The sequence below is a fragment of the Meles meles genome, chromosome 8 (genome assembly GCF_922984935.1).
Source record: "Meles meles chromosome 8, mMelMel3.1 paternal haplotype, whole genome shotgun sequence".
Classification (NCBI taxonomy): domain Eukaryota; kingdom Metazoa; phylum Chordata; class Mammalia; order Carnivora; family Mustelidae; genus Meles; species Meles meles.
This window is the reverse complement of record NC_060073.1, coordinates 106,654,990-106,679,803: the sequence shown is the minus strand read 5'-3', so window position 1 is coordinate 106,679,803 and position 24,814 is coordinate 106,654,990. Positions and strand designations below refer to the sequence as shown.

The 24,814-nt window shown below is 40.7% G+C and overlaps 1 protein-coding gene and 1 non-coding gene across 8 annotated transcripts in view; one reads left to right on the top strand and one right to left on the bottom strand.

Annotated features, from left to right (window-relative positions):
- SIK3 (SIK family kinase 3) overlaps positions 1 to 24,814 on the bottom strand; it is a 244,460-nt gene that overhangs the window by 201,512 nt on the left and 18,134 nt on the right. The gene's annotated exons all lie outside the window — the stretch shown is intronic.
- LOC123950138 lies at positions 10,435 to 10,537 on the top strand. Its single transcript, XR_006820142.1, has one exon. It is a non-coding gene; the product is annotated as a U6 spliceosomal RNA (small nuclear RNA).

Genomic DNA, 24,814 nt, shown 5'->3' with positions numbered 1-24,814 from the left:
ATGCTACCATGAACATCTGTGTACATGTTTTTGTGTTAACACATGCTTTTGATTTCTTGAGTATATACCTAGGAGTAGAAAAGCTGGGTCATATGGTAACTCTATGTTTAACTTTTTGAGGAACTGCCAAACTGTTTTTCCAAAGTGGCTTTACCATTTTATATGCCCACCAGCAATGTATGAGGGTTCCAGTTTGGAAAATAAGCTTTATTTCCCAAAACCTCTTCCTTTACAAACCTTCTGCCTCCCTTTAAAAAATGAGCATGAGAAAAATAAACGTTTTTATTTCACCATCCAATGTGTATTTCAACAACTAGCTTATTTTATAAAAACAATCTCTAGGAAGCACACAAGCATTGAAAGAGAATATAAATGGTATGGCTATAAAATACTGAACTAGCTTAACCAACACACTAGAACATTCACATCTCCTAAATGAGTACCATGACCCCATTTAATTATGTAAGGAGGTTATGTACCCATTCTACCTTTGGCAATTTCTGTTTTGAAATTACTTTCAAGGCCAGTTCATAAAGGCAGATAAAATCAGTCTTCCAATATCATATGCTATACCCTCTTCCTTTCAAAGACCAGATACCATACTACCCAGTGTGATCACCCACCTAATTTGTTTCACAAACATGAGCCCAAATGATTCCTGACCACTTCCACAACTCCAATCCAGCCTTAAAAAAAAAAAAGAAAGAAAGAAAGAAAAGAAAGAAGGAACAGGATTTTTTTCCCCTACCACTGAGAATATTATTCAAAACGGAGTTTTAAAATGGCTCTTACACTACAATCATACAAGTTATCATCATCGGGGTAAGCTGGGAGAAAAGAACACAGGACACTATGTACTATTCTGCAATTTCCTGTGAGTCCATAATTATTTAAAAATAAAAAGGTTTTCAAATACAGATCTTAAAAGAGAGGCAGAATTTCAAAAGGAAAGTGGGAAAAGCATGGAAACTACTCTGAATAGGTTAAAAAAAGAAAAATGCAATTCACATCACAGGAAACCACAGCTAGCCTAGATAAATCAGACAGTTCCTTCCCAGGTTCAGTGGAAGAGAAGGCAGAACACGGGTCAGACTGTAGAGCATCCTGAATGTCAAGCTACAGTTTGGAACTCCCCTTGTCCACAACGACAGACCCTTGGAAGATTTTTTATAACGCATGAGAAAAATAAAGCCGGGCTTTTGAGAGATTAATATGGCAGCAGTAGAGAGGACAGACTGGACGCGAGAGCCTGGAGACAGAAAGATCAGTTACCATTACAACAGCCCAGGCAAAGCTGGTTGGCCATGGAACCAGACCAAATGGAGCTTAATGACTTCATGCTCTGGACTCATCTATAAAGATCCCATATCCGGCATTCCTTATGAGCTCTAGATCATGTTTACAATAAGGAAATTATTCACTACAAATTTATATCACTAAAAGGGAAAAGTTTTAACATTTCCATCTTCATTGGCCTTGTAAGAATAAAGTTAGAAAGGGGGCGCCTGGGTGGCTCAGTGGGTCAAAGCCTCTGCCTTCAGCTCAGGTCATGATCTCATGGTCCTGGGATCGAGCCCTGCATTGGGCTCTCTGCTCAGCGGGGATCCTGCTTCCCCTCCTCTCTCTCCACCTGCCTTTCTGCCTACTTATGATCTCTGTCAAATAAATAAATAAAATCTTTAAAAAAAAAAAAAGAATAAAGTTAAAAAGGCAGAAACAGGGGCGCCTGGGTTAAAGCCTCTGCCTTCTGGTCATGATCCTGGGTCATGATCCCAGGGTCCTGGGATCGAGCCCCGCATCCGGCTCTCTGCTCAGCAGGAAGCCTGCTTCCTCCTCTCTCTCTGCCTATCTCTCTGCCCATGTGATCTCTGTCTGTTAAATAAATTAAAAAAAGAAAAAAATAGTAGAAATAAACAAATAAAATAAAAGGCAGAAACAACTCTACTTACATCCAAAAAACCAAACAAAAAGATCTGATAGCAAGTACACTTTCTAGCTTTGGACCATGTCCCATTAAGTGAACAACATTAGAGGCTCTCTTCCACTTTGGGAGAAACTTCCTCCCTCCCAAAGACTGCACACTGTCAGCTGCCCTCTGACTGCCTTAAGTAGGAGGCTTCATTTGTAATAGTAAACTTCTGGTTAAAGAGCCCACTGAGGTCCTCAACAAACAGTTTTGCGTCTCTAATGTCATATTTCCAGAAAGCAATCATTTCCAGGAGACGTGAGATGCTGACTGTTGAAATGCAGGAGAATCCAGGACTTTATTGTATGCTGAGCAAACAGCACAACGGATTGAATGTTTACTCAGGGCCCACTGTGTACCAGAGACCGATGACACAGATGATTGCAACAGTCCTGCCTTCAAAGAAGCCACAGTCTACTGGGAAACATACACCAAAAAGTCCATGTAATACAAAGCAGTTAATGCCGTTATGGAGGTATGTACGAGATGCTCTGACGATGACGATGACGATGATGACGACGACGACGACAACAGCCAAGACTGATGAAGTACTTTGTCTATGCATTTTTCCTATATTAATTTACTATCCTTACAACAAGACTAATGTTATCTACTTTTTATAGATTAGAAAACTGAAGCACAGATTGACTGAACACTTTTACCCCAGTCCTGCAGCCACATGAGCAACAAGAATGAGCGAGGAGCGATACCAGGAGGGAACCAGCAGCAGACTTAAGGGCGCTTGGTGTAGTCAGAGAACAGTCAGAAGCATAATCTTCTCACGGAGGACTCCTAGGTTCCAGGGCCAGGAGAGGAGGCCGTCAAAGACTGAGGTGGTACAGCCCTTGTGGGCTTCATACTCCAGGTCAGAGGCGCTCATCGGAGGCCTTTACTGCTGAGTGATGTGAGCACGTCTGCCTTCAATAAAGATAAATCCGGATGAAAGGTGGAAGGTGGCCCAGAGGTCAGGAGACCAATTAGGAGGTTACACAGTAACTCTGTCAAGAAATGATAAGGAGTGGATGAATGTGAACAGATGCTTCTGAAGTAGAAGCGACAGTACGTGGTGACTAATTGCCTGTGGAGGGTCAGGAAGAGAAGCAGATGGGAAAAGCTGAGACCCCTGTTCTCAGTGGAATAGGACAAAAGGAAGATCAAATTTTAAAAGGAGTAATAGTAACACTCATAACAATAGTAATGATGGCCTTAATATTTTTTTTTAAGTAAACTCTACCCTGCGATGTGGGGCTCGAACTCATGGCCCCAAGATCAAGAGTCGCAGGTTCTATCAGCTGAGCCAGCCGGGGTCCCTCTCATTTCTTAAGCTGGTGCTACGTACCAGCGCTATGCTGAATCCTTTGACAAGAACAACCTCATTCGGTGTTAAGAAGGTAAGTTCTATTACTGTCGCCCTTTCAAAAATGGAGAAACTAAGACTGGAAGAAAGTGAGTCATTTGTTTGAGGCCATACTCACTGAACACTGAAGCCAGAGAAGACTCAGACAGAGTTCCAAGCGTCTGCAGAAGTGTCCAAGCGTGGGTCTCTAGCAGGCCCCTGAGTAGCTTCATGGGGACGGGAGAGGGGGCGTGCGGAGATACAGAGTTACAGTACCAACACAGCTACACTACTATCACCATTCCTATTGCTATTTTCCATGAAGCACTTTCAGTAAACGAGGTACGCTTTGAATGTTTTACATACGTGGTTTCATCTAATCGACACAATCCTGAGGGGGGCGCTGTTATTCTCATTCTTACAGAGAAAGAAACTGACATGAAGTAAACCATTCAGACTGCCCAGACAGAAAAGGATGAATCTCACCCAAATGCGGGGCTTCTTGATCCAGAGGAGGGAAGAGAAGAGGAAGTGGCAGCAGAAGACAGGGCTGGAGGGAGGGAGTGCCAAGGACTGAATCCCGGAGAATCCCATCCCTGACAAAGCTGGCAGAGAAACAGAGTAGCAAAGGAGTTTGTGAAGGAGTAGTACACCAGGGAAGAAAAAGCAGAGACGGAAGGCACTCCCATTTGAAAACTAAAGGAGATGTGTAAAAGAATAGGGTAGTTAGTGTCAAATGATACACAGAACTCAGACGTGACCAGAGTTTACGTCCGGTAATAGGATTAGCAGCAAGACACCTAAAACCCCTTCCCAGAGCAGTTCAGTGGACACACCAGGACAGCAGGCACAAAGGAGAAAGAGGTGAGGTAGAGCTGGCTGGTAAAAGGGAGGCACTGATAATAGCAGTAACGACACCTTAACTATTTCTTTAGCTATTACTAAGTCCCAGTGTTATGCTAAATACTTTCACAAGAACAATCTCATTTAATATTAAATAAGTAAACTTTCCCCTAGGGTTTGTGGGTCACACACTGTCCCATATTTTCCTTTTTCTTTTTTTAAACAACCCTTTAAAAATGTAAAAAGCCTATTAGCTGGTTATGTAAAAAAACAGGCCACGGGATGGATGTGAGCAGCTGGGGCCGTGGTTTCCTGACCCTTTCCTAGAGGGCGGTGGTTAAAAGCACAGAATCCGCAGTCAGACCGACTGCTCCTCACTGCCTGGGTGACCTTGGGCAAGTCACCTAACTCCTCTGTGTCTCAGTTTCCTTACCTGTAAAATGGGGATAACAACAGGAGCTACCTCTCTGGGTTGTCATAAGGAGAAATAAATACAGATCAAGCACTTAGTTACTAAAGAAAAGGCTTATCGGGGCGCCTGGGTGGCTCAGTGGATTAAGCCGCTGCCTTCGGCTCAGGTCATGATCTCAGGGTCCTGGGATCGAGCCCCGCATCGGGCTCTCTGCTCAGCAGGGAGCCTGCTTCCCTCTCTCTCTCTGCCTGCCTCTCTGTCTACTTGTGATCTCTCTCTGTCAAATAAATAAATAAAATCTTTAAAAAAAAAAAAAAAGAAAAGGCTTATCAATATGGAGGAGTGGATAGAGGATGGGCAGTAAGAGTGAGCCAACAGAGAAGGAGAGATACTAAAAGGAAAAGGACTAATTAATTTTTTTTCATGTCCCGAAGAAGAAATGGAGGAACAGGACCAGGTGAATGCAAGAGAGCAGCCTGTATCCAAACTGCTGGGGAAAAGAACACACCAGTTTGGAGAGCAGCCGGCCAACTTTCATCAAAATTTCAAATGCATGGATCTTTTGATCTCCTCTCCTTCTCTAAAACTTGGCTGTGCACATATACACAAGCGAGGATAAAGCTATGAATGCAAGGCTGTTCCTGCTACAGAAGTGCAGTAAAAATGGAAAAAATGAAAGAACTTACCAGTCCATCAGTAGAGGAAAGGTAAAATACAGGAATGTGCATCTATACAATGGGTCTCATGCAGTTATTTAGAAGAAAGAGATAAATACGCTGACAGGGAAAGGTCTCTACGATTTCATTTCTTACTTCAACTTTTTATTTTGAGATCACTGGAGAGTCACATGCCACTTTAAAAAGTTAACACAGAGAGAGCCCATGTACCCTTTACCTAGCTGCCCTCGATGGTGACAGCTTGCAAAACTATAGTTCAATACTGAAAGTTAATTTTTAATATAAAAGCAAACTCAAACTAGTGTGCTTATTACATCCACTCCCTCTTGTGTATATAAGCCACCATACAGTCTGTGCATGTTCAGAAGATACACACTTCGCTGGCTCCGAGCCAACACCTCTGGAAAGTGAGAAGTAAGGGCGGGAGAAGATTGAAGGACATTCACTTTATGGACCTTCACACTACTTCTTCTTGGCCACCAAGTGCAAATACGACTTCTAGGATAAAGCAAGTAAACAGGCAAAGGGATTAACTTTTGAAAATTAAAGGCAAGCGCCTATCTCTTCCCTCCAGGGGGTTGGGTATGTGGAAGGAGAAGGGACGACTACTGAGGAAGCTCAGTGAAGTTTCTAGTCACTTAGTTGTAAGCAGAATGGTGGGTGGATTCATTCTGTGGCAGCCTGCTTGCTGCCGGGCTCTGTTCTAGGCACTGGAGGGTCAAAAATTAACCACATAGGTACAGTCTCAGAACTCCAGGAACTTGGTAGGAGAGCCTACCAAGAAAGGTGGACATTAACCAAAGTTACACAATCATACTTAGCATTATATTCCAGCCCGGCAGTCTAGAACACGGGCTCCAGGGCCTGACCACTGCGCACAAATCCCAGCTCCGCTGCCAGCGGGTTATGGCACTTGGGACAAGTGACTTAACACTCTGCACTTCAGTTTCCTTGTTTGTAAAATAGAGACAATTATAGGTCCTATTTACTTCCCCAACTATCTAACCCAGATGTTGCTGTGAAGACTTAAAAGAAAAAAAAGGCTATATATGTGTGTATATATATATACAGAGAGAGAGAGAGAGAGAGCACGCTCAGAACAGTGCCCGGCACACAATAAACATCATATGTTTACTATTATTGTTGTTGTTAGTCTCATTACTATTAATTATTTCAGGGTGAGTCTAATCTGTGTCCAGACAAATGGAAGGTCAGGAAAAGCTCCTTTGAGGAAATAACATATAAATTAAGTTCCAAAGATGCATATGAATTAAAAAGCGAAAGAGAAAAAGTGTCTGGCAAAGGGCAGGGCGGACACAAAGACCCCATGCTACTCATTAGTGTGGCATGTTAAGAATTTGACAAAAGGCCAATGAAGCTAGGCTCAGAGAGGACAGACAACAAGAAAGGGCATGTGAAACTTGGGAATTTTATCTTTATCTGAGTAACAGAAGTTATGATACAAAAAATAACAGATTTCTTGGTTTTCCTTTTTTTTTTTTTTTAGGGTCACTTTACTGGACTATGAAGTCTTCTGTGATAGAGGGACGTAAACGTGAGCTCACCAAAAATGGGTAAAGATCAGGAAAGAACAGTAATTTTGGTGAAGGAGAAAAGAAATCAGTGACAGGCAAGTAAGAGGGCTACTAACAAGAATAAAAGCACAGATAAGGGCAGAAGTCACGCACTACCAACTGAACAAATAAACACAACTCCCATCGTTTCTTCAGGCCCTAAAGCGGGAACATGGAAAATGGGCAGTATTGTTCATCTGCAGCCGGAGATGGGCATGGCGTGGGGGACAGAAGAACACAGGTGCAGAACTGAGGATACTTCTGACTCACTGAAAGTAACCAACTATGTCCACGTGGACAAAAGTGATGCCAGGAAGAATGTCACACATTTGGAGACAGGCAAGATTTCAAGGGGCTGGAGGCCTCCGTGAAATCGGAGAGTAAGTTCAGTAAACGGCGAACTGAAAAGACAGGAAATTGTGTTCAGAGAGCAAAATTTCCAAATTTATGATTTCAGAGGTAGCAGTGTGACCAGCCCCAGGAACAGACTGCTGCAGACAAGTGCAGAGACAGACGGCTAAAGTAAAGATCAAGCCAGAATGAGATTAGGATGTTGGACAAGCAATCCACGTAAACATTAAAGAGACAAGAGATCAGGAAAGAAGTAAGAGAAAACTATTTACAAGGATCTGGAATTAAATGTTCAGTTACATTCTGAAATACAGCACCATAAGAAATGTGTTGTTAAGTATCCATAATAAAACAGGCATGACTTGCTAATAACAAAGCTTTATCTATCTAACCAAGTAATTTTCAAAGATTCCCTGAATACCATTCCTGAAAAAAAGCTCTCAGAAAGACAAAAAAAAAAAAGGAAACTTTCTTAACTTGATAATTATCTGTCACAATTCGAGGGCAAGCATCACCATAATGGTAAGAACTAAAGATATGGACAGTCAAAATCTGGGAGAAAATCTTTGCAAAACATGATTTAAAAAATAACAACAAAACACCCCACCCATATATCTGATTTAAGGACAGGTATCCAAAATATTCTAAGAACTCTTAAATCGCAACACTAAAAAAACAAACAACCACAGAGACAATCAAAAAAATGGGGAAAGATCTAAACCTCACCAAAAAAGATACACACAGATAGGAAATAAACATGCAAAAAGATGCTCCACATCCATGTCACTGGGGAATCGCAAATTAAAACCACAATGAGATCCCACTACACCCTATTAGAATGGCAAAAATCCAAAGAGCTGACAACACCAAAAGCTAGTAAAGATGGGGAGCGACAGGGGCCCTCACTCACTGCTGGTAAGAATGCAAGACCAAACAGCCACCCTGGAAGACAAGTTTGGCGGTCTCTTCCCAAACTAAACATATTCTTACCATACGATCCAACAATCACGCTCCTTTGTATTTACCCAGAGAGCTGAAACCTGCACGTGGATTTCACATCAGCTTTATACGTAACTGCCAAAGCCTGGAAGCAACCCAAATGTTCTTCGGTAGGTAAGTGGATAAACTAGGGTACATCCAGACAATAGAATATTACCCATGATAAAAAGAACAGAGCTATCAAGCCACAAAGAGACGGAAAGGAATCTTAAAGGCACATTGCTAAGTGAAGGTAGCCAATCTGAAGGAGCTGCCTAATGTACCATTCCAACTATATCACATTCTGGAAAAGGCAAAATTATGGAACTGGCAAAAAGATAAGTGTTTGCCAGGGGCTGGGGGTGGGGAGTGGGGAGGGAAGAAGATGACTGGGTGGGCCACAGGAAATGCTGAAGGCAGTTAAAGAGTGTGTACTCTAATGGTAGATACATGACATCATGCGTTTGTCCAAACCCACAGAACTATACAAAATAAATGCGGACCTTAATGTAAACTACAACTTTAATTACTGATAATATACCAATACTGGCTCATCGACTGTAACAAATGTACCGCACTAATACAAGATGGTACTACTAAGGGAAAGGTGGAGGCAAGGGATGTCTGGAATTCTCCAAACTCTCTGCTCAGTTGTGATAAACCTGCTCAAAAAATGAAGTCTATTAATTTAGAACAAAAACTAAAGGTATTATCAGTTGACTCATACACGAGAAAACCATGTCCGATATCAGTGAGGAAATCCATTCAAGAGATCAGGGTCCATTCAAGAGATCAGGGTGCCAGCTCTGCCTGGGCTGGGGCCGGCTCTTCCACCTATTGGTAATGTTGCTGTGAGCAAGTCAGAAACTTCTCCAAGTCTCAGCTTCTCTACTGGAAATAACCATCATGGAGTTAAGATTAACTGAGTGCAGAGACATAAAGCACTGAGACCAGTGACTAGAATTAAGGGTTTAACAAATATTAGCCCCCTGTTACTCAAGGTCTATAAAACTATAAATCAAAATCACATGGGCCTTGTCAGAAATGCAGACTCTCAGCCCACCCCAGACCTACAGACTCTGCATTTTTCCTGACAGGCCATCTTTTTTTCCCTTAGTTTTTATTTAATTTTTTTTTTACTTAAAGTGTAATAGTTTCAGGTGTATAATACAGTGATCCAACAACTGCATACAAGACCCAGCACCCACCACAAGCACCTTAATCCCCTTCACCTAGTTCACCCATCCCCCCCAACCAGCAGTTTGTTCTCTATAGTTAAGAGTCTGTTTCTTGATTTCCTTCTCTCTTTTTTCTCTTTGCTCATTTCTTTTGTTTCTTAAATTCCACATGAGTGAAACCATGTGACTTATTTCTCTTAGCCTTTTACCCTCTAGCTCCATCTATGTACTGTGAATGGCACGATCTCATTCTTTTTTATGGCTGAGTAATATTCTGGGGTGTGTGTGTGTGTGTGTGTGTGTGTGTGTGTGTGTGTGTGTGTGTATTAATCAGTCAATGGACACTTGGGCTGTTTCCATAATTTGGCTATTGTAGATAATGTTGAGTAAACATCGGGGTGCATGTGTCCCTCTGAATTAGTATTCCTATATGCTTTGGGTAAACACCTAGTAGCGCAACTGCTTGAATCTGCATTTTAATAAGATCCCTCGGGTAATTTCTGCACACATACATACAGTTGAGAAGCACGGTATTAGGTGGTACTATTACCACCATAACTATTCTTCACTACTGTCACTAAAAAAGGAGCATAAGCATTGGGAGAGTCATATTATTATTTGCTCATGATTATGATTGGAATACTTTAAAAAGAGAGGGAGAATCAACTGTAATAGTTAAAGAGATTCCAAAACATTCTCTAAAGTGACCATAATTAAAACACGTAGTACAGGTACACAGATAAGCACCCTTTGTCAAGAGTCTATTTTAAGGGGCACCCGGCTGGTTTGGCAGGTAGGGCATGCAACTTTTGATCCTGGGGTTGTGAGTTCAAGCCCTACATCAGGTGCAGAAATTACTTAAAAATAACATCTTTTTAAATAAATAAGATTCTGTGTTAACGAGATCATTTCAAATAAGCACACAAGTGATAAACTATTAGGACAAATGCTACCAAAAAAAAATTTTTTTGAAAATCCAGATCCTTATCTAATCAGTATCATAATACTGAAAATACATTCCATGTGGATTTAAAACCTAAATCTTAAAAATAAATTTACAAAGCACTAGAAGAAAATACAGAATATTTTTATTGTTCAGACGGGTGCCTACACTCCTGAGGATACCATAAAACCCAGGAGTCCCCGTGGAATGATACAGAGAGGATTAGCATGACCCCAGCACAAGGATGACACGAAAATTTGTGAAATGTTCCATATTTTTTATACAGACATGTAAAATAAAATAAAATAAAATAAAATCTTTAAATAACAAAAGACACCATAAAAGTTAAAAGTTAAGACAAATTATATGAGAGAAAATATTTAAACTACATATAATGAAGCATTAATAACCATATAAGAATTTTTTTAACTTTTTTTTTTTTTAAAGATTTTATTTATTTGACAGACAGAGATCACAAGTAGGCAGACAGGCAGGCAGAGAGAGAGAGGAAGGGAAGCAGGCTCTCCACTGAGCAGAGAGCCCGATGCGGGGCTTGATCCCAGGACGCTGGGATCATGACCTGAGCCGAAGGCAGAGGCTTTAACCCACTGAGCCACTCAGGTGCCCCAACCATATAAGAATTTTTAAAGTCCTAGACATGATTAAGAAAATGAATAGCAAGATTTCAAAAAACTAACAGAAAAATGGGGGTGGGAAAATTAAAATAGAATTTTATATATGTAAAGAGACTGAATTACAAAAGCTGCACCAGCACAAAATAAAATAAACCACCCAAATCTACCTACAAATATTTGCATGTGCTCTGAAAAAGACACGAAAGAACATGTACCACACTGTTAACAGTAGTTACAGCTACAGAGTAAATCGGGAATGGAGGAAGCATTTTGCTTTTTTCTTCATAAATTTCTATAAACAGACTCTTTACAATGAACATTTTTTAAACTTATCTTTGTTTAATTATAAAAGAAAAAAGTACTGAGTGATAGTTTTAACTTAAAAGGCTAAAACTTTCACAAGCTTCCTGGTTTTCTCAACAAGTACTTAACTCCAAAAGCTTATAACATCTGGAAAATATATTATTGTTATCAAAATTTTCCTAAGAATCTTTTAAGTAAAAATATGCCAACTTTTCTCCTCCCCAAATAGACCACAATGTTCAATTTCTAGTGGCCCTCCGTTCAAAGCTAGTTCCAACCTAATTTCCAAAAGCAGTGTCTAAACCAGACAAGAAATTTAGCAACGTAACACAGAATATCGAAATGGAAACCACATGTCCAAAATACGCCTCCAAGTAACAGACAGCAACTGGAGAAGAGTTAACTGCTAGTAACTCCACACTCACTTCAGTTTCAATTCTGAATCATTTCTCCGTCACTAAACTGGAAAAAAAAAATTTTTCAGCCATTTGTCATCTCTGACTAAACACAGGCTTCAGCCCCAAATCACTAAGTGTAGAGCAGTACATGCCCTCACGAAGACTGCCAATAGAAGGGTTTTTCCAGAAAAAGTGGTTCATATACACAGCAGGAAAATCTTGTACTACAGGGAACTTGGTTACCACCTTAATTCCCTCAACCAATTTGGAAACTACTGGAAGTAAATGACTAAGAAGTAAAACATATGAGGAAAGATGAAAAAAAAATATTTCTACGTACTGAAAACCACATAAAGTGGTTCAAGTCTGCTTTTAGCTGTCTTTTGCTGAAGTTAGAATATTAAATTCTTTTGCTCTGTGTGAATCAGAAGTTAGTTTCTCTGGTTTCTTACAACACACAAAATTTTCAGCTGCTAAAACGTATTATACGACCACTTAGAGGGTTTTTTTTTTAACTACTTATGCTTAACAAAATGTATTACATGTAGATCTGCCCAATACTAACTATTCCCCATATCATTAGACCTGAATTCATTAAAATGATAAAAAACTGCCAGGTCTTGGAACTAAATATCCTCCCCTTTCCCTAAAACTGTCACTCAAAAACGATGAATCTAAAACAATCAGTAGCCATATCTCAGCAGATAACTACAGGGAAGCCATAAATGAATGAGGATGGCATTCTCCTCACGAACGAAGGAGAGAAGAGAGTCATTACCCTTCACCATATATGTAAGAGGCATAGGTAGTCTCTTGGTTTCTAGAGCATCCACTAACCAGGACGGCATCTTCTGCTCAATCTAAATTCAGGTGCCTGGATATTTGCAACCAAAACAAACTGCAGGATCTAGTTTCTTTTTTTCAAAAGGTAAACAATCCCTCTGGCCTGATTTACCAAAAAAGACGTGAGTAAAAAGAAATGATCAGGACAACAGCATACCCAGGTTTTAAATTCTTAGTTAAGGCCCTTAAGATTCCTCGTCTTTTAAGAGAGAGAGAGACCTTGTCAGTAATGCTAGAAATTGCACAGTCGGTGCCTCGTATTCAGCCAAAAAAACCTCTCCGTGTGCACTGATAATTTTACCACATGTCAGTGAGCATGTATCAGGAAGGTCCAGGAAAAGTGTGCAATAAGAGTGCAGCATGGAGAATTCATAGAGAGATGGGTCAAGAGAAAACAGGCTCAAAACTAACCAACGTCCATCAGTATTCATAATACCAAAATCACCTCTGTGCTGAAACTCGAGCTTCCTCTAAGGTATTATCAGTCAGTAACTACCAAGAAAATTTTTAAACAACTCAGAGTGCTTCTTTTATCTAATTTATAACATACTTCATTATCATCTGAGACACCAAAAATTATATAACCTTATGCCTTTGTCATTATCTCTTAAAGTATTTTTTTTAAAGAAGTGTTTGGTTTTTTTAAAAAATATATTTACTTGACAGAGAGATAGAGCACAAGCAGGCAGAGGAAGAGGGAGAAGCAGACCCCCTGCTGAACAAGGAGCCTAATTCAGGGCTCAATCCCAGAACCCTGGGATCATGATCCGAGCCCAAGGCAGACACTTAACAACTGAGCCACCCAGGCGCCCCAATCTCTTAAAGTATTTTAAAGGGAAACATCGTACTATTTACTGCCTCCTGATCGTAACTCCTTTTTCTTCAATCTTGAAGATTATTGACTCTCAAACCTGCATAATAAAGATCGATTCACCACTCTTCCAGTTCAACTACAAGGCATTCTACCCTCAGTAGTAGGTTAGTACTTAACAATATCTTACATTTCTTTTCTACTGATAAGCAGTGCCACAAATTAGGATTAACAGTATGACTGAGCATGTTCTTTTAAGGAACTTTACACTTTATGATTATTAGCTACTACACAGATCTTTATTTGTGGACTCTTATAACTACAACAGCCCCTTTTTAAAAAAGCACCTTAAAATAGACCCTAAGTTCTTTTACAGAAAAGGATGGGTAATTAGCAACTAAACAGCGTACAAACTGAGTTCTCTGGAAACACCCAAATATTATTAAGTAATGTATCTGCACCGCATTTGACTTCTAATTGCTAGAAAACTTGTGCTTGAGAAAATTCAGGAACCAATCCCATAGAAAATAATTTGTCTCTAGTGATTCTTACCCAACATAAAAGTGAAATATGGTTTGACTTCTTGCCTTGCTCCGATAAATTCCAAACGACTTTATTACTTTAAAAATGAAAATACAGGATGAAGACTAAATGCCAAAAGCACAGTTCAATAAAAGAGCAAGTGGATAAACTGGAATTCAAAATAAAAGTTCTTGCTCTCAAAAGACACTGTCGAGGGGATGAAAAGATACGCCACAGAATGGAAGAAAATCTTTGCAAAGCAAGTTATCTGATAAATGACTCGTGTCCGGAATATACAAAGAATTCTCAAAACTCAACATTAAAAAAAATAAACAACGCAATTTTAAAAAACGGGCAAAAGTTTCGAACAAGTACTTCACCAAAGATACACAGCTGGCAAGTAACTCCATGAGAAGATGTCAATATCATTAGTCATTAGGAAAATGTAAATTCAAAGGACAAGATAGCATATACAACGAGTGGCAAAAAAGTTCTCCTCCTAGCGTTGGTGAAGATAAGGAGCAACTAGAACCCTCACTGCTAGACAGAAGGTAAATTTATACAGCCACTTTGGAAGACAATTTGGCAGTTTCTTAAAAAGCTAAACACACACCTACCAGCCATATGACCCAGTCCTCCCACTCCAAGGTGTTTACCCAAGAGAAATGAAAACATAAGTCTACCCAAAGTTCCACATCAAGTTCCTAGCAGCTTTATTCACAACAGTCAGAAACTAGAAACAAATCACATGTTCATCAACAGAAAAATGGATAAACAAATCCCCTGATAGCCATGTAATGTGACATTACTCAAATTCATCACTCAGCAATAAAAAGTAACAAACTACTCATACAGACAACAACAGTGAATGAATCTCTCTTTTTTAAAGATTTTACTTACTTTAGAGAGAGAGAGGAAAGAGAGAGAGCACATGCATGAGCACAGGGAGGGACAGAGAGAAAGGGAGGAGATTCCCACTGAGCAGGACACTGGGATCATGACCTGAGCCCAAGGCAGCCACTTAACCCAATGAGCCACCCAGGCGCTCCAACAGTGAATGGATGCTGAAAACTGGTTAAGGTCATTTACATGAAATTCCAGAACAGCAAAGATAACCTATAGTGACAGCAAAATAGGGGTTTTCTGGGGTGGGAGCGTGGTAGGGAATGAATGCAAAGGGCACTAAAGGAACTTTTGGGGATAATAGCAAAATTCTACATGCTGATGGTGTGGTCATCACACGACTGTGTATATTTGTCAAAATGCAAACTGTATAATTAAAATGGTTCCATTTTGGGCGCCTGGGTGGCTCAGTCGTTAAGCGTCTGCCTTCTGCTCAGGTTGTGATCCCAGGGTCTTGGGATCGAGCCCCACATCAGGCGCTCTGCTCCAAGGGGAGCCTGTTTCTCCCTCTCCCTCTGCTCGTGTTCCCTCTCTTGCTGTGTCTCTCTCTGTCAAGTAAATAAATAAAATCTTTTAAAAAATGATAAAATGGTTCCATTTTATTGAATGCAAATTCTGTCTTAATCAAGTTAATTAAAATGTACTTTTGGGGGGAAAATCTATGAAATTACAGTGTTTCTTAAGACGTTTATAGTACCTTCCACTAGATGACTTTCAAATCTTTGACACTCTTACAAAGAATCTCAGACAAGGCTGGGATTATTATCCCATTTTATAAATTGCAGGGGTGGAAGGGAAGCAGGATACATAGTGGTATCAATGAGATGCATGAGTTCAGAGTGTAACATTACATTGGGCAGATTTATCGATGGCAATCAAACTACCACCCAACAAGCTGGCAGGACAGGGAATAATGAAGTGCTGGGTCTTGAACTGCTGGGGGAAAACTGGCTAGAACCACATAAAAAATGAAGAACAAAAAAATATCCGTATTCCCAGGAAGAAGGTAGGTAAGAAAAGAAATGCCTAAGGCCAACATTACCTATATGCACCACACACATCAAATAAAAAAGAAAAGCAGTTACATGAAAACAATTACTTTTAATATAAGTGAAGTGTGTAAAAGGAGCTCAGAACCCAGTGTATCAGATCTGAGCCCAGATCTGCCCATGACTCACTCACGTTTTATTAAGGTCACTAACTCTAAGTACCTCAGTGTCCCTCCTTTTATTTATTCTAAGATTTCATTTATTTATTTGACAGAGCAAGAGAACAAGCAGGGAGCAGCACAGGGAGAGGAAGATGCAGGCCCCCTGCCGAGCAGGGAGCCCAACATGGGACTCGATCCCAGGACCCCAGGATCATGACCAGAGCCAAAGACAGATGCCTAACCAACTGAGCCACCCAGGCGCCCCCTACACCCTTTTTCTTCTCCCCCTTTTTAAAAATAGAAATATTAATTCTGGTCCCTGAATAGTCCTTTGGGGGCACAAAGAAATAAAGAATTTATCTGCAAAAAAATTTTAATTCTACAGTCAAGTCATATTCTTTGTACCAAAGCATGCAACTAATAATACACTACATTATCATCAAATCAAATTAATAATTAGTTACCTTAAAAATAAAAAATGGCTCCCTATAGCCAAAAGATCAAGTCCAAATGCCTCAGCTAAAAATTCATGTCCTTTCTGAACCCAGTCCATCCCATTTATCTAAAATAAACCAATCTAGAGGCGTCTGGCTGGCTCAGTCGGCCAACCATGCAACTCTTGATCTTGGTGTTGATGAGTCTGAGCCCCACAGTGGGTACAGAGATGACTTAAAAATAAAATCTTTAGGGACACGTGGGTGGCTCAGTTAGTTAAGTGTCTGCCTTTGGCTCGGGTCATGATCCCAGGGTCCTGGCATTGAGGCCCACATCAGGTTCCTTGCTCCGCAAAGAGCCTGTTTCTCCCTCTGCCTGCTGCTCCCCATTTGCGCTCACTCTTGCTCTTGTGAGCTTTCCCTCTATCTGAGAAATAAACAGAATCTTAAAAAAAATAAAAATAAAAATTTTAAAATAATAATAATAATAATAATAATAATAATAATAAAATAAGGGGTTCCCGCCTGGCTCAGTAGAAAGAGCACGCAACTCTTAATCTCCGAGTTTTAATCTCATGAGTTTGAACCCCACATCAGGGATAGAGATTACTTAAAAATTTTTTTGAGATTACTTAAATATTTTTAAAATAAATTAATTAATTAATAAAATAAAATATACCAATCCAAATTTATCCACTCTCCCTCAAGGTATTTTCCACCCCTGGACATGCTGTCCTCATACTACTGTCAGCAAGTCAACTCCTATACTTTGATTAAAGGTGACCCCAGGGGTGCCTGGGTGGCTCAGTGGGTTAAAGCCTCTGCCTTCAGCTCAGGTCATGATCCCAGGGTTCTGGGATTGAGCCCGCATCGGGCTCTCTACTCAGCAGGGAGCCAGTTTCCTCCTCTCTCTCTGCCTGCCTCTCTGCCTACTTGTGATCTCTGTCAAATACATAAATAAAATCTTTTAAAAAATTTAAAAATAAAAATAAAGGTGATCCCAAAGTACACCGGCCTAAGAAAAACTTTGTTTATCCTTAAAAAAACAACAACAAAACAAAACTGCTCATCCTTAATCCAGTCTTCTTTCTCTTCTCTGAATTTGTGCTGAATCAGCACTATAAGATATGGCATTGAATTTTATGCCATATTTCCCTATTCTCTAAGTATATTTTGCTTTTTAAACCTTGTATCTTCATCTCTAAAACAAGATGAGCCTTCCAGATAGATGGCATGACTTCTGTTGCTCTGTCAGTGATGCTGCATTACAGACAGATTCAAACTTGAAGGGACAGGAAGCTGCACCGCATTCCATCTGGGTAAGATCGGCAGCCATCTGGGGGCTTGTCTGTCCTATCTGGAGGCAATGTGGAAGAAGGCAGAAGGGCAGGCTTGGCGCTTCTACCTCTAAGTTGCTGGGCATTTGGGGTTTTTGTGGAGTTCATTTTTGTTTTTATTATGGAAACTTTTAAACATACACATGAGTAGAGACAAACAGTATAATGGTCCTCCTGGACCCATCAGCCAGCCACAACAATTGTTGTGTTGTGTTGTTGTTGATCTCTGTCTGTCAAATAAATAAATAAATAAATAAGAAAAGAAAAGAACCACAATGTTATCATTTCATCCAAAAAGACTGTAACTGCTTGACATCAAACATCAATGTTCAAATCTCCCTATTGTCATGAAATTATTTAAGATTTTATTTATTCATTTGACAGAGAGAGAGAGAGATCACAAGTAGGCAGAGAGGCAGGCAGAGAGAGGGAGGGAGAAGCAGGCTCCCCGCTGAGCAGAGAGCCCGATGCAGGGCTTGATCCCAGGACCTTGAGATCATGACCTGAGCCGAAGGCAAAGGCTTTAACCCACCGAGCCACCCAGGCGTCCCGTCATGTAATTCTTTTTAACAGTCCATTTGTTCCAGTCAGGAACTAAGATTACCTCAAGAGGAAAAATGATTTCCTTTTCTCCTGATCCATGGTCTTCAATTCAACACACTCACGGTCTCAATTTTTAAGTGCAGGCAGACAAGCATTTCCTTTTCCCAGTACCCTCTGCTCTCCTTCTCAATAAAGAAAATACTCCTTCTTGGGACGCCTGGGTGACTCAGTGGGTTAAGCGTCTGCCTCGGCTCAAGTCATGATTCCAGGGCCCTGGGATCGAGCCCGCATCTGGCTCCCTGCTGAATAGGGAGCCTGTTTTCCCTCTGCCGTCTACTCTCCCTGCTTATTTCTCTCTCTGACAAATAAATAAAATCTAATTTTAACAAAATTCCTTCTTACTCTCAACACTGAAGTGCCGTTACCTCAGAGCTTTTAGCATATTCAGAAAAACATTTAATTCCATGATCCAACCTCCATATTTCACTTATCACTCAGGAAGAGTTTTGCGTTCTAATGTTATATAAATATAAATAATGTAGGCCCCATTAAAAGATTATTTCCCATTGCTATTAATCTTTTTGAGGAGCTCAATTTTAAATTTTAAGTTACTCCATCGTCTGCTTCCCATTTTAAGTGAGTTAATAACTGGTGGGACATCTAAAACTGAAAGATTACAAGCACAGTGCTAAGAGACCAGCATTAGGTTAGCTCCACTCCTTAGCCATGAACTTCATCCCTCATTAGTCACGAGGGGAACCGGATAAGAAGGTGTTCGGTATCAGTTCAAACACAAACTCTCGCCTAGAAAATAATACAAATGCAGATAGTCAATCAGTGGGGTCACTGTCGTTCATCCTCAGCGCAGATTAAGAGAAGCAGCAAACAGCCAAACAACTGGGAAGAATTCAAAAATTTTTTTAACAAAAGCAAAGGAATGCCTGAGTGGCTCAGGTGGCAAGGTCAGACTCCCGATTTCAGCTCAGGTCATGATCTCTGGTTGTGGGATAGAGCCCTGCATCACGCTCTGTGCTCAGCTCTAAGCCTGCTGGAGATTCTCTCCTCTCCCCCGTCCTTCTCCCTGGTCGCTTCCTGTCTCTAAATAAGTCAATCTTCTTTTAAAATAAAAATAAAAATAAAGAAGCATAATCTTCACAATGACTTCTAAGGTAACTTGGACATTCAGCAGGACAGGGTCACTCAAAACACTTTTCTCCCTGCTTACTTGGGCTCAGCATTGCGGAAGAGGAAAAGGACATGACAGCCTCCGCCTTTAAGGAACGTACACTCTAGCTGGTGAGATGAGACTAAGACACTTAACGATCAGCCCACAGTATGAGATGTCACTGTGCACTAACTTGTGTGAATCAATATAGCTCATGGAAGAGATGGGTCAGCGAGGGCTGGAGAAGTCCAAGAAAGAGGTTTATGCAAGGTCAGAAGAACAGCTAAACCTTGAAGGCAGGTCAGGTTAGGGGTTAGGAACCAGTAACACCAGAATAGATGGTAAGCTGTGGGCAGACACCTGGCTTTCCCTTGCTCACCACTCCATTTCAATGCCGGCTACAATGCCTGGAACAAAGTAGACATGCAAATATCGGTGGATGACTAGAAAGATAAATAGAAGAAAGGAAAGAAGGGAAGAAACAGAATAGGCATTCCAGAAAAAAAAAATTTAAGATTAAATGTGGCAATTTCACGAGACAGTGAGGAAACACAGAATGGTGAGAAATTAGGTAAAAGAGGTACAATGAGCCCAAATCATCCATATTATTAAGTACTAAAATGAACACGGCCAGAAAGCACACTCAGTTGTGCTTCCACTTTTTAAGAACTCTAACAGTGCAAATGGCCATTTTTCCTAAAATGGTCATTAATCCTTGTAATATTCTAGGACACAAAGAACTAATATCATTAGCTAATGCAGATGAATTTCTTTTCCTGGCTATTTTTACTATCTAGAAATGTGCCTGGGTTATCACTAAGGTCAGTTTCTTTGAGAGTTGTGTAATCAAATGCCTGAGATTCACCACAATTAAGGCGAGGGATGGGGGAGTGTAACCTAGCAAGCAGAAAAGCCGGTGACTAATGCTGAACCACCACGGCTTCCAGGTGATTACTTCACCCAACTGTCAACCTCCCATATTAACACTCCTTTACAATAGTCATTGAAGTAAATCAGAAGAATTATCCAGTAAGTAGTCTTCAGTGTTTTGCAGGATAATGTGAAAGGATTGGAGGGAATAAAATCTAGTTGAATCTAAGGTTTATAAGCCAAAATCTGTTAAGTCAAGAAGATGCTTACTCCCTCAAACTTCACAATAGCAGAATTCATCATTACAGTGAGTGGTCTCTTTGTATATGGATTCCCCCAGCATTCTACCACAAAAAAGTTCTAGGTCCTGGCTACCCTTAGCTATGGTCTTCTGGCAGCTCTGTGATCTCTATAGAGACGGACTTCAGAAAAAGGAGTCTAACAGGGGAAGAGGACACTGGAGAATTTCACTGAAAGCTACACGTGCGTGGCAAGAGCAAGACTTTAAATGATATGCTTATTCAGAGGGAGTCTGGCCGGTTCTTAGCATCTCCGTGGATCATTTTCTCCCCCAGCATTCCTTCCACTCTTGCAGCCAGAAGCATCTGTAACAGGCAAGGTGTCTGGTTACATATTAATAGTTACAATGACAGTGACAGAATTCTGGCTCTTTAGAATTCCGTTGTTCAGTTTTGGCACCTAACACCGAGTATCATGGAAAGAACAAAAGCCTTGGAGTCATGCTGACCTACTTATGACTCTACACGGACAAGATATGTGACCTTGGACAAGTTACCTAACCGAACCCCGGCTTCCTCAACTAGGTGTAAGGACAGATTCTTTGCCAAGTTGTTGAGAGGTCAGCCTGCTTTATACTAAGTATCCAGAACACAGTAAGCACTTAGCATATGGTAATTACGATGGAAGGCTAATAACCAGGCCTAAACTCAGATTTCCAAATAGTATTAACCATATGATGAAAGAATGAATCATGCTGGTTTTGTCCTCCATGACGCTCACTCTCTCTAGTCCAGATGTTGGCTGACTTACCTCCCCTCTTATATTTTCACCCAGTGTCTAGAAGAAGGCCTTCTCCCAATACTCTGTCTTGAGGCCAAAAATGACCAACATTACAGCCATCCCCTTCCCATTACTACCTTCCCCTCCCTGACTCCCAGGCCTCTAGAAAATCCTACATTTTTATTATTGCCTGTTTCTGTTTTACGACCTATACCAAATGCATTCCTATAGATTTTTTTTTTAAGATTTTATTTATTTATTTATTTGACAGACAGAGATCATAAGCGGGCAGAGAGGCAGGCAGAGAGAGAGGAGGAAGCAGGCTCCCTGAGGAGCAGAGAGCCCGATGCGGGGCTCGATCTCAGGACCCTGGAATCACAACCTGAGCCGAAGGCAGAGGCCTTAACCCACTGAGCCACCCAGGCGCCCCCCTGTAACAGATTTTAAATAATGTTTTTCCCCAGTCTAACCTAGGGAACTCTGAAAGCCTCCGGTTTCTCTAAGAACCACCATGTTTTGGCTTACCTTACTACCATACTCCAAGATGGCAGTCAACCCATGATGTTCTGCCAGTGTCTAAATGCCTTTATGTCTGTGTCCTAAGCAGAAACCCAGCCCCTCTCTGCCCTGGCAACAAGATCCTGATTTTAGAATGACAGGTACATCCCTCTCTCTCAAGCTTGCCTCATCCAGTTTTATTTCATATTATTCCCCCACCACCACTTCCCTACATCCTGACAGGAACATCCCCATTTTGGGTGAAGTGAAAAGATACCCAGGGGGAGTCAGAAGACCTTGGTTCTTCTACCTCCACCTCTGCCCCTCAAACAAGTTTTGAAGGGCTATCTACTGCCTTCTGCGTCAACGCTGGACTTACCTCACAGGAGTGTAGTCCGACTCAAATATGACATTTATGAACATGTTCTACAGACCCGAGATACTATTATACTGTAACAAGTTTCTACTATGACTTAAAACATCTACTATTTTTTAAGATTTATTATTTATTTATTTGAGAGACGGGGGAGGGGTGTGAGAGAACACAAGCAGGGGGAGCTGCAGAGGGAGAGCGAGCAGGAAGCCCAATGCGGGCCTCCATCCCAGGACCCTGAGATCATGACCTGAGCCGAAGGCAGACGCTTAATGGACTGAGCCACCCAGGAGCCCCAAAAACATTTACTTTTGAATATAAAACCCTAACATATTTCTTAAAATCCTTTAGTATTATTTATATTAGCAAGATCCAAAATAACTCAAACAGTCATCCACAAGGGAACCAACTTAAAAAAAAAAAAATGGTAACATTCTTTCATGGGAATACTGTAAAGCATCTCTTTTTAATTAGAAAACTCCTTATATAGTTACATGTAATAATCCTCAAGATGTAATGGTGTAAAAAAGACATAGACTAGTGTGTAGAATTTACTACAATTTGTTTTAAAAGAGGGGTACAAGAAAATAAAAGGAATACGGTAAACAGATATATACATTTACTTATATATATGTAAAATATCTCAGGATATATAAGACATTGGTAAGACTGACTACCTATTGGAAAGGGATCTGGATGGTTATAGGGTATGTGTGAGCAGGAAACTTTTCTGTGTTTGACTCTTGTAACTTGGGATTTTTGAACCCCTGGGTGAGGCTGGAAAATCATCTCTTCGTATCACGATAAGCCTGAGAAATAACAGGAACCATTAATGAGGGTGACCGCACACCTGACAACTCACCTCCTGGGCTTCAGCATCACCATCACCACCACCTAACACAGACTATCGTCCCTTCCACGACCTCATTCCATCAAAGTGACTAGAGGTGATGTATTCCTTCTAGTCAAACTTCCTGACTTGCTAACTTTACGTCTGTGTGCTATGCCTTTCTACACTCAACATTATTTACTCCTAAAACTTACTGTCTTTAGCATTCTATTGCTTGCCCTAGAAGGGACCTTCGGACGATAACATTTTCTACTTTCAGGGATGGTTCAGAGATCCATTCCAATACTAACTTTTCTGAACCAAAGACTACGGTCTGTCTCCTTACTTACTCAAGATTGAGCACAGGATCCATGCAAATCATTAATTTGAGCCTCAACGACTAGAAGGCTATGATGCCAACCATCCCCCTATTCAGAGAAGAGTAAATTATGTTAATACCCTCCAATGTGGCAGAAAAGTACTCTTTCCAAACCTTGCAAAATAACTCTTCCATGGAGGAGTGCCTGGGTGGCTCAGTCGGTTCAGTATCGGTTCAGTATCAGCTCGGGTCATGATCCTGGGGTCCCGGGATCGAGCTCTGCATCAGGCTCCCTGCTCACTGAGGAGCCTACTTCTCCCCGCTCATCTCTGGCTATCTCTATCTCCCAAATAAACAAATAAAAATCTTAAAAAAAAAAAACAAAAAAAAAAACCTAACAACTCTTCCATGGGGTAAGACTAACCAAGGCAGCATTCTCCCAAACCTAAGTTGTAATGATACTGCCTTAAACTTGACTTTAATTGCACTGGGATGACACAACAAGACCTAAAACACTGCACAAAACAGCATCAGGCGTTCCCTCCATGCTCGCTCTCCTATGGCAGGCAGGTTATTTTTGGACCCAGCCTATGAAGTAGCACTTTGTTGACTACGAGCTTTACCCTCTGAATATTCCTTTCACATCCAACCTCGGTTCTCACTTTCTGGCACAGAGCTCCAAAACCTCAATGGAATACATAATGAAATGCTGGGTTACTTCAGTGCAAAAAGGTCAAGCTTACAAAAGCTTTCTAATTGGGAAATCTCTTCAATGAAAGCATATAGAAATTTGCTGACTCCTCCTTTTCCCTTCTCCCTTTTTCCAACTGCTATTTGCTTTCCTTGGAGCCAATCTCCAGTCAAACACAAAAGCCAGCCACCTACCACAGCTCAAATACAGACAGGTGTTTTGCAAGCACAGTAAATCTCAAGAGTACCTAATCAACATGAGATAACATCTACTAACAAGCTGTTCATTGGTGTGCTTGAACAGTTAACTACTAGCACTGAGAAAAGTCAAGAACACAACTAAAAGAAAAGGAAGCCCATTTTCCATTACTCGGTCAAGGAAGAATCGTGTGAGTCCGCTAGTCCTGCCACTCAAAAACCCTTCATTCCGGGTTTATTTTCGGTGGCATTTAATTCCAGGGTGGAAACTAAGGGTCCCAAACAAACCTACTTGAGTATTTTTTTACTTTAATACTTCTAGAATCCATGGTTAGGCTTATTAAGGAAAAGTCTGAAAGAGCTTAACAAAACCGCTGCTATTTTTTTTTTTTCCAAAGAAAACGGGGATCCGTCTGAAAATACACTTGTAAGTCAGCAGTTACTTAGAATTAGGAGTCTTGTTGAAGCACTCTGGAATAATGTTCCAATTGAAAAGAAAGCAAGGATTCTTTAACAATTGGTACACTCTGTTCCATTTGCACCGTTCCCCAGACGTTAAACTTCTGTAACACTCCTAAGACCCTACTGTTGGTTCCTGAGTAAGGACGACTAGACAGAAAATTCCAAGACAATACTCTATTTCAGACTATAAGCATTTTTAATGTTTTACAGAGCAGAGGGTACACTAAAGAAACAGAAAGTCATTAGTTAGCAA